This window comes from Pezoporus wallicus, unplaced genomic scaffold (genome assembly GCF_028554395.1).
Source record: "Pezoporus wallicus isolate ANWC-B61680 ecotype Strahan unplaced genomic scaffold, APGP_CSIRO_Pwel_v1 contig_3058, whole genome shotgun sequence".
NCBI classification, from domain to species: Eukaryota; Metazoa; Chordata; class Aves; order Psittaciformes; family Psittacidae; genus Pezoporus; species Pezoporus wallicus.
Window position 1 is genome coordinate 1,605,466 of NW_026641153.1, and position 17,735 is coordinate 1,623,200.

The following is a 17,735-nucleotide window of genomic DNA, read 5'->3' on the forward strand; positions in this document are numbered from 1 at the left end:
GACTGCCTATTTTTACCGCCTTATCAAACCTGCTCAGTTTCGCATTGCTGTGAGTTTCCTTCCTTCTTAAGTTTTCTGTGCAGCTCTTCCCTTTCAGATTTCAGTTCATAGCAGCTGTCTTCTTTGGCTGTAAACCTACTGTGCGTACATGCAAAGGCTGAGGATTTTTGTATTTTCTCAGTGAAAGTTTTATTAAGGTCCATGCTGGTGTGTCTGTGTTACTCTAATAGTGGTAAACCACAGTTGTGTTAGTTGTACCTTCCTTTGTATCTGGGCCTCTCCTTTGCACCTTTTCCTCTTTCTTTTCTCCCTTCTACATGCCTGCCTGGACTGGTGGCAGCAGCACTTGCTACGGTTGAAAGGTGCCATGGATTGCCAGTGGTGGTGGTATGCTTCCCCAGAATATTACTCATCCTCAGCAGGAAGATGTTGTGTCTGGTGGCAGACACCACAAACCAGAACAATTCTGCTTAGCAAGTCTAACTGCAGCTCTAAAGCTATGATTTGTTTCTTCTGCGTGCTTTCAGCAGTTAGTTAAATTACTATAATCATCAGATCTCAATGATTTAAAATAGAACAATATCATCTTAATCCTCTGCCTATATAATTAACACCGAATTATTAACAACGGATTAATCCTCTACTGTTTCGATTTATTTCTAAGACTGGAGCTATAAAAAATGAATGTTCCAGAGCTTTTCTATACTGCATTTTTAACACCTTCCACTCCATGTAAAGCAGAAAAAGCTAAAAGCTCTATAAAATGGCATGGAATACTGTAGGAGAACACCTAGATTCAGATAGGGAATTTTTCTGTTAATCATTTGTGAATGTGTTTTTCCAGACTACATTTCAATTCTAGGAGACTTTGGGACACCTTTTATTGTATCTTTTTCCAGATGAACTCCTGTTATCAGAAAGAATTTCAGGGTTTTCCTTACAATTGATCTTTTAAATAAATAAAGTGAGAATTTATTTAAGCATATTAATTTGATATGCTAACTGAATTGGAGAAATCCCAATCCATTTCTAACTACACTAGGTTCTGGACTTACTATTGTGGATTGAAGATTCTGCTCTAACAAAAACAAATTATTTCCCTGCAGCCAAGGGGCATATTGACATATACCTCCAAAGGTGATGGCATTTATTGCACCAATGTTGGTCTATACAAACAGGGTTTATGGACTTACTTGGATTTTGGCTTGTATAATTTAGAATAGAAATTGCAACATGGACACCCCAAATAAAAGTTTTAATTTCAGCAATTGCCCCCAGCTCTCACTGAATTAAAAAAGCACCTAGCTTCTCTTTACCGATCACACCTGAATACAGAAGAAACTCTTCCACTATAGGTCATGTAATTGAGCTGTCAGCTTTCTTCAAACAATAAAGTACAGAGAACAGCAAAATACCACTTTTCACCTTCATCTCTGATCTCCCTGACTCGTGTATTCAGAGGTGACCCTAGCTGCAGGCAAACAAAACACATCCGGTGTTCAGACTATGCTGGAACTCCTGATTAGCATTAACTCTTCACACTATGAGAGGGAAAGGATCTATGAAGTCAAGTTTTGTTCATATCTGCTCAGCCTCACTTATTCCAGTGGTTTCTTCTTCACAGTTATTGGGAAAGCAATCATTTAAAACAGGTGTGTTAAAGTGGGAGAGAAGGAAGGAAGGATGGGATTTGCAGTCAGAGCTGTCAGTTTAGCCCAACTCTTCTGTTTAGTTGAAGGATGACTTGGGATATGAGGAGAAATAGTTTACACAATATGAAAACCTTGGAGCATAATAACATCTTTAGTGCCGTTGAGCCATTTGGATAACCCTTATGCTAATTAAACAATCAGAATAGGATATTTCGAGAAAAAGTAGTGATGACAGTGGCATATCAAGAAAAACAGATACTCCTGGAAGATCTCATGACATGACAAAATGAATTTAACTTCAAGATCCTGTTGGTTCCCTTGTCCCTTAGCAAAGCACCAGGATTTACAATGAAAACGTGCACCTATCTATTTAACACATATGGATGCAAACTAACTTTTCAAGACAGTTGCAAACAGTTGTATTATTATCAAAATTAGTATGAACTGCCTTGTGATAGTACATCTATGAATACACTTGCTTAATTAAAGTGTAAGTAAATACTTCTTGAAAGGATTTTTATTGCTATTAGAAGGGCTTTTTCCACATACAAGCCCAGCCTACACTGAAGATGTTGGAATTCAGCTACTGTGTTTATAGGTTTGTTTTTCCATCAAGGCTTCAGCTGTTGTTGAACTCTTCTTTTGAAACAAGACTATGTTAAATCACTTGCTTGGTCTGAAGTAATTACTTATTTAGGTAGCAATGGTAAGTGACAAAATTTCTAATCACTAAATGGATGACAATACGCTAGAAATAGGCAATGCACAAAAAAACAGTTGGGAAATCTTCCCTCACACTTGCGCTAATCTTAAAGCCTGAGACAAGGTCAGGCCTGTCTGATTCACGATTAAGTGCTGTCTTCCTCATTTTGTTCATGTACTTCTCTGTGCAGAGAAACCATGTGACACTGGGGAATCACCAACAGGACAATTTCCTAAGCAATGGTTTTAAATTTCGTTTGATTCACTTTCTTTTAATCAGAACATTTAAAAAGACTAACTGGTTCCTGAAATGATATTGAAAAAGCTTCAAATTCCAGAGCCACTTCTTACATTTTCAGGTAGATTATTGCCAGAAAATCAGTGCAGGATTAGAAGAATCAAAATGCTAATCCATGAAAACAAGGATGTTTATAGACCATTAATTATAACAATTTTCTGCATTTATGTGATTAGAAATCCATAGGAAAAGGAGTTCATTTTCAAGGACATTTAGAAGTGGTGTCCAAATATGTTCTGAATAAAAAGAAAAAAAACAACTTGAAACACAGAACCTCCCACTGAAATGTAACAGATCTGCTGTGAAAACAAAGGGGGGAAGTTGTCTCTTCAGGCACTTTATGGTAGTCTGTAATAATGTATTTTAAGTAATATATATGCCTTATTTAAGAACTCCTAAAACAGCATTGATTTCTTTACAGTAATTTCTTTCAGATTTCTTTACAAATGCACTGTCTAGGTTGCAGCTAGAGATGCAGAAAAGAGAACATGTAGTTTAAAATTTTTATTTGCTCTCATGAATTACTCATTAATATTATATCCCAAGATTTAAAACATAGTTATAATAAAATTTTGTGAAAGATAGATTGGAAATTTTCAACACACACAAGCCCACCACACAGAAGGAACAGTAAGAGTTAACATCTCTAGAATTAGGAAATCGGTTTCACTGCAATTTTTTTTCCTTCATTTTTTTTTACTATAGCTCTAATAGCTAGAAACTTTTTTCAGATGTGAAAGCCAAGATAATCATACTAGTGCTTGACTCTACAACTAGGGGCCTAACCACACCAAACATTGTAAGATCTACAGTAAAATTATGAGCTGGTTGCAATAAGCTGATTTCATAGAAGTCAAAGTTACCTGAAGTATTTCTGCTTGTTTACAGTTTCACATGCCCACAACATCATTTTTTTTTTCCTTTTTTTTTTTCTTTGGTTTAGGTGGCAAGATTTTTGTAGCTATGGAGTGGAGGCAGCAAGGGTGGTTTCTGGGAGAAGATGCCAGAAGCTGTCTCCATGTCCAACAGGCACAGTTGCAGATGGCTCCAAGGTGGACCAGTCACTGGCCAAATCTGAGCCCATCAATGACACTGGTAGCATATCTAGGATAATATAAGAAAAGGAAAAGGTGAAAAAAAGGTGGTGCAACAGCTGTGAGAAAGAGGAATGAGAATATGTGAGAGAAACAGCCCTGCAGATCCCGAGGTCAGTGCAAAAGGAGGACAGAAGGTGCTTCTGGCACTGGAACAGAGATTCCCCTGCAGCCCATGATGCAGCCCATGTTGAGGCAGGCTGTACTCCTGCAGCCCATGGAGGTCCATGGTGGAGCAGATTCCTCTTGCAGCCCAGGGGGGCTGGAGCAGGGGAATGTCCAAGGGGGTTTGACCCTGTGGGCAGCCCATGCAGGGTCATGTCGGGATCCATGGCCCTGTAGTCTTAAATTATAGGTTTAAACTAACAATAATATGTATGACTTTAACAGCTGTTCTAACTTGCTGGCATGTAGGAAGTAAGGAATGTCAGGCTGACAGGGGAAGGAACATCATGGAACTGATAACCAAGGATGTTTACGTTCAAGATAACAGAGACTGGAACAGAACAGAAGCAAGGACATACCTGTGCTAACTCAGCATTAGGACCTTGCAAGCATGTGCAAGCACTGAGGCCAGTCAGCAAACACAGTGAGGAAGACTATCAGCAACCATCAGAACTCCACTCAGCAAGAAAACACTTGTGTAATTAGAATGAAGATATTATAATTAGTTCCTGGAAATCTCATGAATATGTAAACAATTTCCTGGAAAAGCTGTAAATATATGAGTATGCTAAATATATAGCTGAAAACAGCAAGTAACAGGTGTGCTCACCTTTGTGAAACTGAGTTTGCTCCCAATGCTGCAATGAAGAATGCCTGCTTTCTGGAACTTCGAGTCTTAGACAGTCTCCAACTGACTTTTATGGTAACAGCCCCAGGGACAGGAGCCCATGTTGGAGCAGATTTTGTAGCAGGGCCTCTGGTCCTGTGGGGGACCCACACTGGGGAAATCTCTTCCTGAAGAACTGCGCCCCATAGAAAGGACCCATGCTCAGGCAGCTCATGAAGAACTGAAGCCCATGGTAAGGACTCATGTTGGAAAAGTTCACAAGGGACTGTGAGGAGGGACCATGCAGTGAAGCAGAGAAGAGTGTGAGAAGGAAGGAGTGGTAGAGGTGAAGTGCTATGAATGCACCACCACCCCCATTCCTGATCCCCCTGCACCGCTCAGAAGGAGGATGTAGAATATTTGGAAATGAATTTGAGCCTGGGAAGAAGAGGGGGGAGTATGTTTTAGATTTGTTCTTTTTTTCTTATTATTCTACTCTGCCTAATTGACAATGTTAACTTATTTCCCCTAAGATGAATCTGCTTTGCCCATGACAATAAATGAAAAGTAATTGATTTCCATTCCTTATGTTAACCCATGAGCATTTACCTGTATTTTCTTCTCTTGTTCAGTTGAGGGAAGGAAGTGATAGAGCAGCTTGGTGGGCACCTGGCAGCCAGCCAAGGTTAACTCCCCATGCTTGATTACTTTTTTATTTTCTTTGTTATTTTTAGTATCTCTTTTGAATCTTTACTTTTCTCCTAATTTCCTCCTACAACATAGTTGTGCTTGAAGACTCAGTCTATTCTCTGTCAAGTCCCTTGAGGCTGTTCACATAGTGCTCCTTAAGTCTGGTTCTCTGTTATTAGCATCAGTTTCCTTTACCCTTTCACATACTCTTTGGAGTTGAAAACTGCCTCTCAGCTTTCCTACGATAAGGTATTGTTTATACGTGTCTGGAACAAAATGATTAAAAATCACAAGAGAAGCCAAGGATCTTTGGGCTCTGAATAGTCATTCTTGGCACTTACTTAAGTATGACTTGCGCAATGTCAAGATCTGTCTCAATCCCAGTATGTTTCTTACTCTTGACTTTTTACTTTCCAGCATCACTGCTATGCTTCCCACAATTCCTGCCAGAGCCATTAGAGACCCAAAGTGCATGTGTGATTCCAAGTCCTCACAAAGTGCAAGAAACATTCTTGTAACATTTTGTTCAGTATCTTCCTAAATTAACAAGGATCAGCATTCATTACAGCTGCCCAGTAGGGCAGATAGGCTTTGAGCACAAGACACAGGCTTTTCCATTCTTCTGCATTCTGACCCTGATAATAACATGAATATCACAGAGTTTTGAAAACAAGTTGTGATTTGGGTTTCTCATTAAGTAAAAAGTCTGTACATTTCATAAAGGAAAATTTCACTTAACTGTGAAAGTTTGCAAATGCTTCTTTTAGAAGGTTTACTTAAGGTATAAATAGATCAAATTCTTAATGCTGGTAGATTCATAGGGAAATGCTGCCTCAAGGAAGCAAGAACACTCCAGGCATTCATGTGCCTTGGTAAATTAGCCTTTATTTCAGAAAGGTAATGGCCAGATTGGTGAAGCTTACAGCTTGTATATAAAAGTTTAAAAGATAAAACTTGTAAATAATAAATTCACATATTAAGATGTAAATGTTCATGGTATCCTCAGGTGGGCTGATTTTTAAAAGAACGTATTTTGAGTGGCTTTATTTGCTTAAAGTATGTCTTCTACTGAGTTTAGCTTCTGATACAAAAGCTGGGTAACTGGGCACAGGCACTTCCATAAGATTACTATGAAAAATTCACTGTTCTTGAATTTGACAGAAAGGTAAGGTAGTACATGATTTGTGCTTGGTAAAGTAGGAAGGAACTGTTTGTTAGTTCTTTCTAAAGCCTATGGCTTTGCTTGCTGCACCTTTTTATGCCTTTGAACATATATTATGTAAATCAAAAACTTTCAGACAAAGATGTTCCAAGAAGGAACCCATGTTACACAAGGGTTATATGGGAAGTCAGTGCTTGTTCAAAAGACATAAGGCAAGCTCAACCTTAGATTTTCATCAGAAGGTGTTTTACAGATATGGTACTTGTATTAGGAAAAGGCAACTGAGAGGCCAAAGAAATTGAAAATAATTAGAGTCTGCTGAGATGAAAAATAAATGATAAGGATCTTTTCAGTAAGAGAGGAGCAAAGTACTCTGAGTGACCTGCTGGGAGAGCTGACTCTGGTGGGCAAAATTCTGGGTTATCTATCTGTGTAAAAGACTACAGAAAGTTTTTTCACTTCTGTTTTAAGAGATAGCAGAGAACTATTCACCTGAGCAATCTAGATCTGAGATTTGTATTTTTTGATTATTAAAACCAATTGCTATTTAGCAAGATTGGAATAATCTAAACCAGCAGCTTTATTTTTCACAGTGAACACTGTACAAACACCACTTTCATTTTTTAAGTAAAAAGGATTTTTTTTTATTTAAAAAAATTTTGGCAATGCTGATCTCTAATGTTTTAGGAAACTGCAATTTCAGCTAAAAGAGATCTGATTTTTCAAAGAGCAAATATCAGTTTTCATAAATCAGCTACATAAATTTGAATTTCTGTGTAATGTCTGATTTGGGAGAATAACAATCTTAGGATTCTGTACATTAGGATATCGCAGTGCTTGGTTTACAGAAATAAAGCAGACATGCTGGTTTTAGCCATGTGGAGACTTTAAGAAAATACAGATAAATAAATAAGATTCATTTCTGAAAAACTGAATAATGCCACTGAACTTCTGATTTTCCATTGCCTTATATTTACGTAGCTTCATTACTTTGCTGATGTAAATTCCTGTGATCTGTCACTTGATCTGGTTTCTAATTCTGGATGGCTCTGAATACATCCAGGCTTAGTTGGAGAAGAGGACAATTGCTACCACCAGGTCTGGGCATGTAGGCAGCAGGCCTAGGCAACTGGCCTAGGAAAAATTTCTACTCTAACATTTTGCTTTGAGACATGGGATTTTCCAGTTTCACCGCCTAGACTCGCTACTGATGCCAGCTGTTCCAGCTTCCCCTTACGGGGGAATCCCCTGTGGGAATTCTGCCATTACCTGCTATTACCTGAGTAAGTCTGGCAGGACGGGTTGTCATTAAACAAGGAGCTACACTGCTTTGTCTTTTCTAAATTCAGACTAACTTTTAACTCTTGAGCATGCATAGAAAGTCCTAACACTGTATAAATTTCCGTCACATTTTTATTCATGACTTGAGAGACTATTATTCTCTCTAGTAGCAAAAAAAGCAGGTAGAACGCTACTTTCAGGGGCTTTGAATCTTCACAAACTCTCTAAGTCCATTTCTCATGCCACACTGAGCCACTGAACACTTCAGAAGCTGTTTTTTTATTTTAAAAATACAATCTTGCTATCCTGTTGTTTTACTTGAAGTGCAATGTACAACAAAAACAGCCTCAGTGCTGTTGTACTTTCTGAACATACTGCAATATCTCCCATCTTTTCATGTTATTAGCGATGCTGTACAGAAAGACATAGGTGTCAAATATCTGTCAATGTAATAATTTTTCATTACTGTCTCTCACCACTGCATGGTGTGTCTATATTAGCATGCTCCTTGCCAAATCTTACTTTTGAAATAATTTATTTCTTAATATCTAATTAATTAAGAGCCATAATTATATAATTCATATGATGGCTTCTTTATGTGCCTCTAAAACTGCTTGAAGAAAACGACTGGTTGCGATTCCATCATTTCATGAAGCTTAGGCTTCATGCATTGCAAGGACAGAGTGTCTGACGAGTTTTAATTGTTACTTAACTGTGTATTAAATTAATTTGACTAATTACAATATGGTGGAATGAAGAATACAGGAGCAAATGAGAATAAAAACCTTAATGAATCAGATAGTATGAGCCAATTTCATGTTGTGATCATTTAATAGTCATATGAGCTCTTTGAACTGTGATGAAATTCACTCTGAGCAAAATGCAGAAATAATGCCCATAGGCTGTTTAAATTCAGGTTATGTGAATTTATCAGGTCTCGCTAACTACAGCCACTTTTTCACGACAAAACTGTGCCCAGCATTAAATAAGTCCAAATTACAAAATGAGGATGAAACCAGGTCAGATCAAACTTATAAAGCAATTTTGTTTCTGCTCCCTTTTAATGCTTCATGAAGTTGAATAAAGGTTATTTCTAAATCCTGAAAATCCTTCAAGATCCTTGGAGTATATTTTTTCATGCCTTCTTGTGCATACTATATTGAATAATACGCTTTTTTTGATTACAGAAAAAGGAAATATTTCATCTCATAGAGGGAAATATTCTGAACTAAATTTTTGCAGAGCAATAGATATGCATGGTGGGTAGCTCATGAGAGCTACTTTTAATTTATCATATAGTAAGGTTGAGAGGACTCAAGGACTCACAGCAGGGACCAACAATAGCGTGAAAGTTTCCTGCAGTAACGTGGAAGATGTCACAGTTTAAAGACAAGTTTAAAGTGTTTTGGTTAAAGACAATTTTAAAGACAGATTTACTTTGGATTTTGATCCTTAAAGTTGCAAAATCCAAACAAGATATGTTTTCAGGTGACCTAGAGAGATCTGGAAGTGAAATCAGGTGATGTGTTGAGTCAACACATTTGCATTGGGTCTATACTTCGGAAGTTGGTCTTGACCCATCTATAGAATGTGCACTGGGTACATGCCGATGCATAATATAAATTAACATGAAGTATCAAAATGGTATTTAGATGAGGCGTAGTTCTAAAGGTGGGAATGTATTTATGGATTAATTTCATCATAAGGAAAGGAAGGCTATGTATAAATGCAGTAGCCACATTAAAGAGGGCTGTAGCACCTCAGAAAGCTCCTCAGTTTAAGCAATACACTAAGTAAGTGTGGCAACATGCCAAAGAAATAGGTCTGTATTACTGCCCCATTGCTCAGGTGAGGAACCTGAATGGTATGAAAAATATGGCTTGGTTAAAGCTGTGTGGGGATTCATAACAATTTCAAAGGCCTATGTAGGCACAAATCCTCTCAGCTACATACATTTCAGTGAGGGACACTGAAGGAAAGGTGGAATTCAGGGTCTTTGCAAAGTGTAAAATGGCAATAAGCAAGATCGCAAGAGGCAAAAGAGCTCAGCTATACCCTAAGTTTCGGGAGATAGTCTGTAAATTGAAGCAAGTCACTTGCATGCATGTTCATGTGTACATGCAAGAATTTATAAATGCCTAAGAATTTCTTGTGTCAAAAATGGAATATAATTGCCCTTAGAGAAGAGGGTTTTTTCATTTGACTTGGGGACAGAAAAATACATTCTCATGTTTAATACCCAAGAAAAAGTGAAACACTCTCACAAGCCTCACCAGCTCATGAAGCAGCATATGCAGGTCATGCCAAGATGCAGATTCTTCTCATTATATGCAGATGAATATCAGAATACTGAGATCTGCAGTCTCCAAATGGCAAAGAAGTTGTCTTTTACTAGGTTTTTATATAAGCGCAATGAGTGAAAGCTGTCAAATCTTGACCGCTGGGGCTCTTCCTGTCATGAGGAGATTCATACCCATTACTTGAATGTGCACCTAGACACGACCTAGGTGTATATACGTTAGAATCACAGGCACATTGAAACTATAGGCAGAGGCATGGCACAGTGCTGAGATGAGCATTTCAGTCTGCACATCAAAGACTTTTAGAGGTACTGTTCTGGTATGGTTAAGATCTATCCTCTGAGAGGAGCTGGGCAGACAGTCTTATAACAAGGCTTAGGGAAAGGATGAGAAGACTGTGTTAAAATTTGGCACCTGAGAAAAGGAATTGTGAAAGAAAGACTGGAAAAATACTAACTAGAAAACCACTAACAGAGCAGAGTGCAACATAGAATAAATGGTTGCCAAAAATTGGAGAGACTGAGCATTCATATGACTGTAATTCTGTGGCTCTTAATACCCAGAAAGTATAGGGAGTGTCCTGCTGAATCCTCTCCAATACCATTTTGGGAATCTGATAAGTGACTATTGTTTCTTTTTGCCTGGAACAGAGAAGCCTGAGTATAATTATACAGAGGGTGTGCACTTTGCCACAAACAGGCCTGGGGTGTTTCATGTTGTGACGGCATGTTTGCGATTCTGTAATCTTCATCCTATGTAATTTTAAGGATTGTTTTTAAAAGCTAAACACTAACTAGTACCTTGACTTCTCAAAGCATAAGAAGAAGGTGAAAGACAAATCACACCTGATGAATTTGGTGTCCTTCTGTGATGGGGCTATAGAACTGATGGACAGGGGCAGAGCAGCTGATGTCATCTACTTGGACTTGTGTGAAGTGTTCAACACTGTTCTGCACGGCATCCTTGTCTAAATTGAAGGGACATAAATTTGATGGATGGACCACTTGGTGGATAAGGAATTAGCTGGACAGCTGCATGCAGTGTTACGGTAAATGGCTCAATGTCCAGCAGGAGACCAGTAACGAGTGGTGTTCCTCAGGGACTGATCCTGTTCAACATTTGTGTCAGCAATCCCAGGAACAGCTACAGGTTGTGCAGAGAAGAGATTCAGAGCAGCCCTGCGGAGAAGGACTTGGGGGTGTTGGTTGATGAGAAAATGAACATGAGCTGGCTTTAGTGTGTGCTTGCAGCCCAGAAAGCCAACCGTATCCTGGGCTGCATCAAAAGGAGCGTGACCAGCAGGTCGAAAGAGGTGATCCTGCCCTTCTACTCTGCTCTCGTGAGACCTCACTTTGAGTGTTGTGTACAGTTCTGGTGTCCTCAACATAAAAAGGACATGGAACTGTTGGAACAAGTCCAGAGGAGGGCCACGAGGATGATCAGGGGACTGGAGCACCTCCTGTATGAAGACAGGCTGAGAAAGTTGGGGCTGTTCATCCTGGAGAAGAGAAGGCTGCGTGGAGACCTCATAGCAGCCTTCCAGTATCTGAAGGGGGCCTATAAGGATGTTGGGGAGGGACCCTTCATTAGGGACTGTAGTGATAGGACAAGGGGTAATGGGTTAAAACTTCAACAGGGGAAGTTTAGATTGGATATAAGGAAGAAGTTCTTTACTGTGAGGGTGGTGAGGCACTGGAATGGGTTGCCCAGGGAAGTTGTGAATGCTCCATCCCTGTCGGTGTTCAAGGCCAGGTTGGACAGAGCCTTGGGTGGAATGGTTTAGTGTAAGGAGTTCCTGGCCATGGCAGGGGGGTTGGAACTTGGTGATCCTAAGGCCTTTCCAACCCAAACCATTCTATGATTCTATGATATTTAAGACATTTCCCAGAAAAGCTATATATACTGAAAGTCATGAATAAAGTTTCTCTTTTATCAGTGTTTTACCAGAGTTTGCTTCAACAGGGCCTAGGCCAATGCCCTTAGTTCTATCTTGTTTTCACAGACACCTAGTATACTCCTAGTTAAACATTTCCTGTTACCTAAATTGCTCACCACAGAATGTATAGAAGACAGCTCAATTAATTTTCTGCCTGGCTTAGCCCAGTCCATAAAGTCCATTAACGTTTATGGTCCAAGAAAGTTGAGTATCAAAGGTGTTCCTCCCCATGGCAGGGGGGTTGGAACTAGATGACCTTTAAGGTCCCTTCCAACCCAAACCATTCTGTGATTTCTTAATCCTGTGCTTCTGATTCTGTGATACATCCCATTTACTTTCTAGCTGTTGTGGGTTGGAAGGATAGGCATAGCCCTGGTTTTGGTAGCCCAATATGCCTGCTTCACCACTGGACCTATCTGACCAGGCATTCAGAGAAGTGTGAGCTGTTCCCAGCCTCATCTCAGGTCCTCTCTCCATTCTGGATGAAGTTTACTTTTCCTCATCTGGCACATCTGTTTCTTTGTGTGTGGATGAACCTGTTTAATATCCATTTTCTTAGGAGTTGGAGGACTTCAAATAGCTGAATGACAGCTGGGCAAGGAAGAGGTAATGGGCAGGAATGCCATGGGCTTTACTGTTGTGAGGCTTAAGGAAGGAACACAAACAATAACACATTACAGGATTAAGTTACCAAATTTAAATTATTATTTATAATTAACCTTTTCCAGTAAGATTCATTTGTTTACCAAAGGGCACTGATAAATCTGACTTTCAGTTGCAATCAGCTTTTTGATTAACTGATAGTATGAGAAGAAGAAATCTCTGCCAGGACTTCAGGCAGAAGGAGAATAAGGGAAGTAGGAGAATAAAGAAAAAGGGATCACAGGAGATTTTGGGAAACATAAATATTAATGGCAGGGTAGAAAGACAGAATTGAGAGAAAGCTGTGAATTCTGGATGTGGGGAAATAAACTAGGGGGTAATCCAGTGGGGGAGGAGACAGACTAGAGGAGAGCTTGGCGGAGGAGTGACTGCTGAGATGATAGGGTGGGAAGTGGGAAAGATAGACTGAGAGCTGGAGGAGGGAGGAGATTCTTGAGGAAGAAAACAGGAGTAAAAGTAAGCACATGTAGAAAAGAAGGCAGAAGGGAAGTCTGGCAACAAACTGGATGCTGCAGCTGCAAAAGCTACACAGGAAGAAATCAACAGGACTCCAAGAAGAACAAAGGTAGAACAACAGCATTTACATAAGAAGATAGGTCAGAAAATATCCAGATTAATGGAAATTTTAAGAGTATTTTTGCTTCCTCCCCTTCATTTTCTTTCTCTCAGTAATGTTAGAGAAGAAGAAACTTCATATAAAGCCAGGTGCAGGATGCCTCTTAAGTCAGTGGGACACAGCTTTACAGCTCCTGTTATACTGACTCACCTTGGGGTCATGTTAACCCTCTGGGACAGCTTTTATCTTAATTGTGAAAGACCTTAGCAGACAGACTGCTCACTGTTGCTATTTGCTGCGACTGTCTGGAAGGAGGTGCCTCAATCCACTGTCCAAACAGAACTTTTAATGTATTAATAGTTTTTATAAAGATTTTGAACAGCTCATCGTTATGATAAAAGGATCTCGTAAAGATCCAAAAGGACAGCCAGAGGAAGCAATAGTACTAGCACTTGCCTCAGATGTTCATTTTGACAACAAACTTCTGAACCAAAGCCTGTAGAAATCATTAGAAAGAGTCCCATGAATTTGAACAGCTGTATTCATAGCTGCCATCCCTCATTCTGACCTCTGTCTGTGCTTTGTATAAATATGTGTTAATAAGCCCAGATCTGAAGAGTTATCTCTAGTATGAAACTCCTTACCTGGCTTCCAGTATATGGTGAGGATTAACTTGGATTAGACTGTGTTTTCAGAGTTATTGCAAAAAGTAAAGTCAATTAGGCTTGCTCTGGATTGGTAGTAGGGATCTGTTACATTGCCTGTGTGGGACTATTGCTGGGCTATTGCAGAGGGTAAACAGACCAGAGGAAGAGGCTGGCACTGAAAGGATTTCTTAAAACTGGTCTTTCTTGAAAGCATAAGTACAAAAAGGTGTTATCTTTGGCTCAGAGGTCTTATAATTCCTTATAACTCAAGACAGCTTAGCTACCAAGGCATTTAAAAGGTCTGTGCAACTTTCTCTTTGTGGCTGGTGAAAGATCAACTGACTCATAGGAGTCTGGGCAGCCAGGGTTGCTAGAGGGTTGCTACAGCAACTTGATTTTTCTGTGAATAAGGAGCCAACTTAGCAGGCTCTTCTGAAGCTTTCCAGTTCCTGGTGGCGAGAGTAGTGAGAGCAGCTCTCCCTCCCTACAGGTATGTGATCCTGCCTCTGGACTAAATGCAGCTTCTTAACAGGTAGATGGACATCATATTAATTTTGCGTGAGCATACTATTGCAATTTATTGCTAGCAAAATGCTCTTAACAGCCAGGGATTATTAAAGGCAAAGACAGATGCCATTCAGTCTCTATTTCTTGACTGTTTATAAAGTTCACTATTCACTAAAGTTTATAAAAAGCAAATATACTGATAATCAAATTATTTCACTTGCATATGAATATCTTGAGTATATTCAATATGTTACTAGTATTAAACTCTACATTGTAATTAAAAATTAATGTATTCATATCGTAAGGTGTAACAAGTGTAATTAATTTGTGAATTATTCTTTTATATATAAAAGTCTATTATATAAAGGATTATATACATTTATAAAAAATAATATGAAGAGAAATATAAAGCATATGGCTGATCAAAACATGCACATATTTTAGAAGTGTGTTATAAATTATCATCTGAAAATACTGTAGTAATTACTAGTTGTAGGAAAAGGTATATAAGTTCATTTCTGTGCAGATCTAAAGTTATAATTCATGTTCAGCAAAATGCTCATGTAACACACCTAAAATGAATATTGGTATGGAAGTCCTGGGATCAACTCAATAAATATAGCATAGTCATATAGATGCTAATGACTTGTGCTGTTTTAGAGACCTGATTCTCTCTGACAACTGGTACAATAACTATGTTATTAACCCAGCGATTTCCTTTTTTTTTTTTTTAACTTGAAAAACTGTTCTATTCATAAAAGAATGTGAACTCTGGAGTCGTCTAGTTCTGGGGATTTTTTTCTATCCTCAAGTGAGACTTTGAAAGCATTTATATAATTGGCAGAACCAGGAAAATGATCAGAATTGTAGGGTTTTCTCAGTTAAATTATTGTGTTTGGAAATTCTTTTTGTGTAACTGATAGTTATATGAATATTTCTGTATCATGGTTTCATTTAATGAAAGAATAATACCATAACTTAACATCAGGAAATTGCGTGATCTGAGAAGTTCAGGGTATCTATTAGTTGCCTACTTCATTCACTGTTAGTGCACAGAAATCACCACTAGTACTTTTTCTACTGCTCTGTTCTTCATAGTTGTTAATGTTTCTTAATATGCAGTAATAGCACACAAATTTTCCTAATGTCTTTAGAACTTCAGCTGCTGCCAATGTAGTTCTTGCGTCAAGAGTGATTTTATTTTGCAGTTTTAGTTGGGTTTCTGTGTGTGTGTTGTCTGTTTCATATTTTCATTGCAATAATTTAATATAATCTCAAAAGAATATGAAAAAAAAGGAAAAAAAATCCTTTTTTGTCATGCAAGAGTAGCACAGTATCTGAAGGGGGCCTATAAGGATGTTGGGGAGGGACCCTTCATTAGGGACTGTAGTGATAGGACAAGGGGTAATGGGTTAAAACTTAAACAGGGGAAGTTTAGATTGGATATAAGGAGGAAATTCTTTCCTGTGAGGGTGGTGAGGCACTGGAATGGGCTGCCCAGGGAAGCTGTGAATGTTCCATCCCTGGCAGTGTTCAAGGCCAGGCTGGACAAAGCCTTGGGTGAGATGGTTTAGTGTGAGGTGTCCCTGGCCATAGCAGGGGGGTTGGAACTTGATAATCTTAAGGTCCTTTCCAACCCTAACGGTTCTATGATTCTATGATTAGCACTTAGAATAAATGATAGTATGACGGTATGAGAAAATTTGTATAATAAAGTTTCTGTATAATAAAGAAATTTAAATAAAGGTGTCTCAACAGATCCACAGGGAAAGACTATAAAAGTTGAAAAACTCCATGGCAGTCAGTGCATGTCTTCATGTTTTCTTGCAACTTCCTGAGAGTTGCTTCATTCCCTAGACCAGTAGGCAAGACCCACATGGTCTGTACCTCTGCTGCCAGCTGGAAGGGAAAATATGCTTTTATGGGTGTTTCCAGCATCATGGTGCCACTGCTGTTGTCTCTGAGATTCCCCCCGCAAGAGAGACAGCTTTATCAAGGTCTTTGGCCTGTATTTACTCTGCAGATGATTTTCTATGTCTCACTTTCTTTTGGTAGAAAATATATATACCTTACTAGCAGAGACATAGATCCCCTGATACCATCCCAACTACAGATTCTGATCCTCAAAGCGGGGCTAGGCAACTGTCCCAAGACATGAGGTTGGTTAAAGCTTTCTTCTTGCGGTGGCCTGATGAAAAGCAGTTTGATTTTTTCTGGCAGTAGGCTCATGGTTTGGCTTTAATACCTTTTGAGACTGACCTGAAATCCCAGGGAAGATCTGCATGTTGCTCTGACCAAGGACATGCCTCCAGGTCTGGGACATGTGAGCTGAAAGAAAACGATGTCAAGTTATTTGACTGGGCTTTAATTCTTGAGAAGTCATCAAAAAAGTAACCTGAAATTTACTTCTTCATTAATTAGAAAAATCCCCTGCACATATGTTGCTCTTAATTATCATGCAGACAAAATTACAGTGTAGCTGGTAGGCAAAGGCTAACATAAGGACTACTCAGTCACTCATGTAAGTCACTGCCATTGGGATGATTCATTATGGTGACTATTTCTCAACTAGGTGTTGCACTAGTGAAGGAGTTCTGAACTACTTCATTATTCTGAGACTTCCGAACCAACACGAAGAGTTTTGCAAGAAGTGAAGTATACCCAGGTAGGGACAAGACTTATCGAATTTCTCTTGACTTTCAAAAGATGTCTGCTTTTAAAATTGTTCTCCTCTACCACTAAGGCCTCCTCTCAGTGCCCTCCTTAGTTTTCAGTAAGAAACATCTCTATCAGTAACAGACTGAGCCAGCCCTTTAGGTAACAGATTTTTATAGCTCTTTGTTGCTTCAGACTTACCCAAAAGCCTAACTTATTATATTACAGCTTCTGTATTGGGTTCAGTTGACGAAGTTCCTTCCTATCTATGTTCTGACTCTCACGTGAGTGGAAGAATCAAGGTCCTTTCCACCCTTGCCTCTTTCGTGCTTTCTTCACCTGATTCCCCTACTAAAATAACTTGAAAATACACTTTAAAAGTGAATTTGAGGTCTGAGGAAGGAAGCAGTTTATGCATGCCACAGTCAGTGAAGAAAAGTCAGAATCAGTATTTCTAGGTAAAAGGAACTGAAGCAGCTACTGGGTCTTTCATCACCCCTTTTTCCCTTACAGAACCTAGTTACAGTTTGAGAGAGAAGCTCATCACTGGCAGGAGCCAAATATATCATGCTGTTTCCACTATAGTGCTGCCAAGTTGGCTTGGGCCAATAGTATTTTAGGAGGTTTTCCATATCATCAGGACACACTAAGGATCACAAGGGACAGCACCTTAGGTCCTAACAGTTCACAGAGCTGGGAAAACTACAGCTTGGAGTCTTTAGTGGATATTGAAGGAGTACATAGCAATTTGGAATGAGTCTTTCAAGCTCTTTGGATGACAAATCAGATATTAATACATGTTTTGGAGGATGTTTGGGGG

At 39.1% G+C, this 17,735-nt stretch overlaps 1 long non-coding RNA gene across 1 annotated transcript; it reads left to right on the forward strand.

Annotated features, from left to right (window-relative positions):
• Positions 1-14,069: 14,069 nt before the first annotated feature.
• On the forward strand, positions 14,070-17,696 carry LOC130606305 (uncharacterized). Its single transcript, XR_008973941.1, has 3 exons — positions 14,070-14,285; positions 16,833-16,925; positions 17,556-17,696. It is a non-coding gene; the product is annotated as an uncharacterized LOC130606305 (long non-coding RNA).
• The last annotated feature ends 39 nt before the right edge of the window (positions 17,697-17,735 follow it).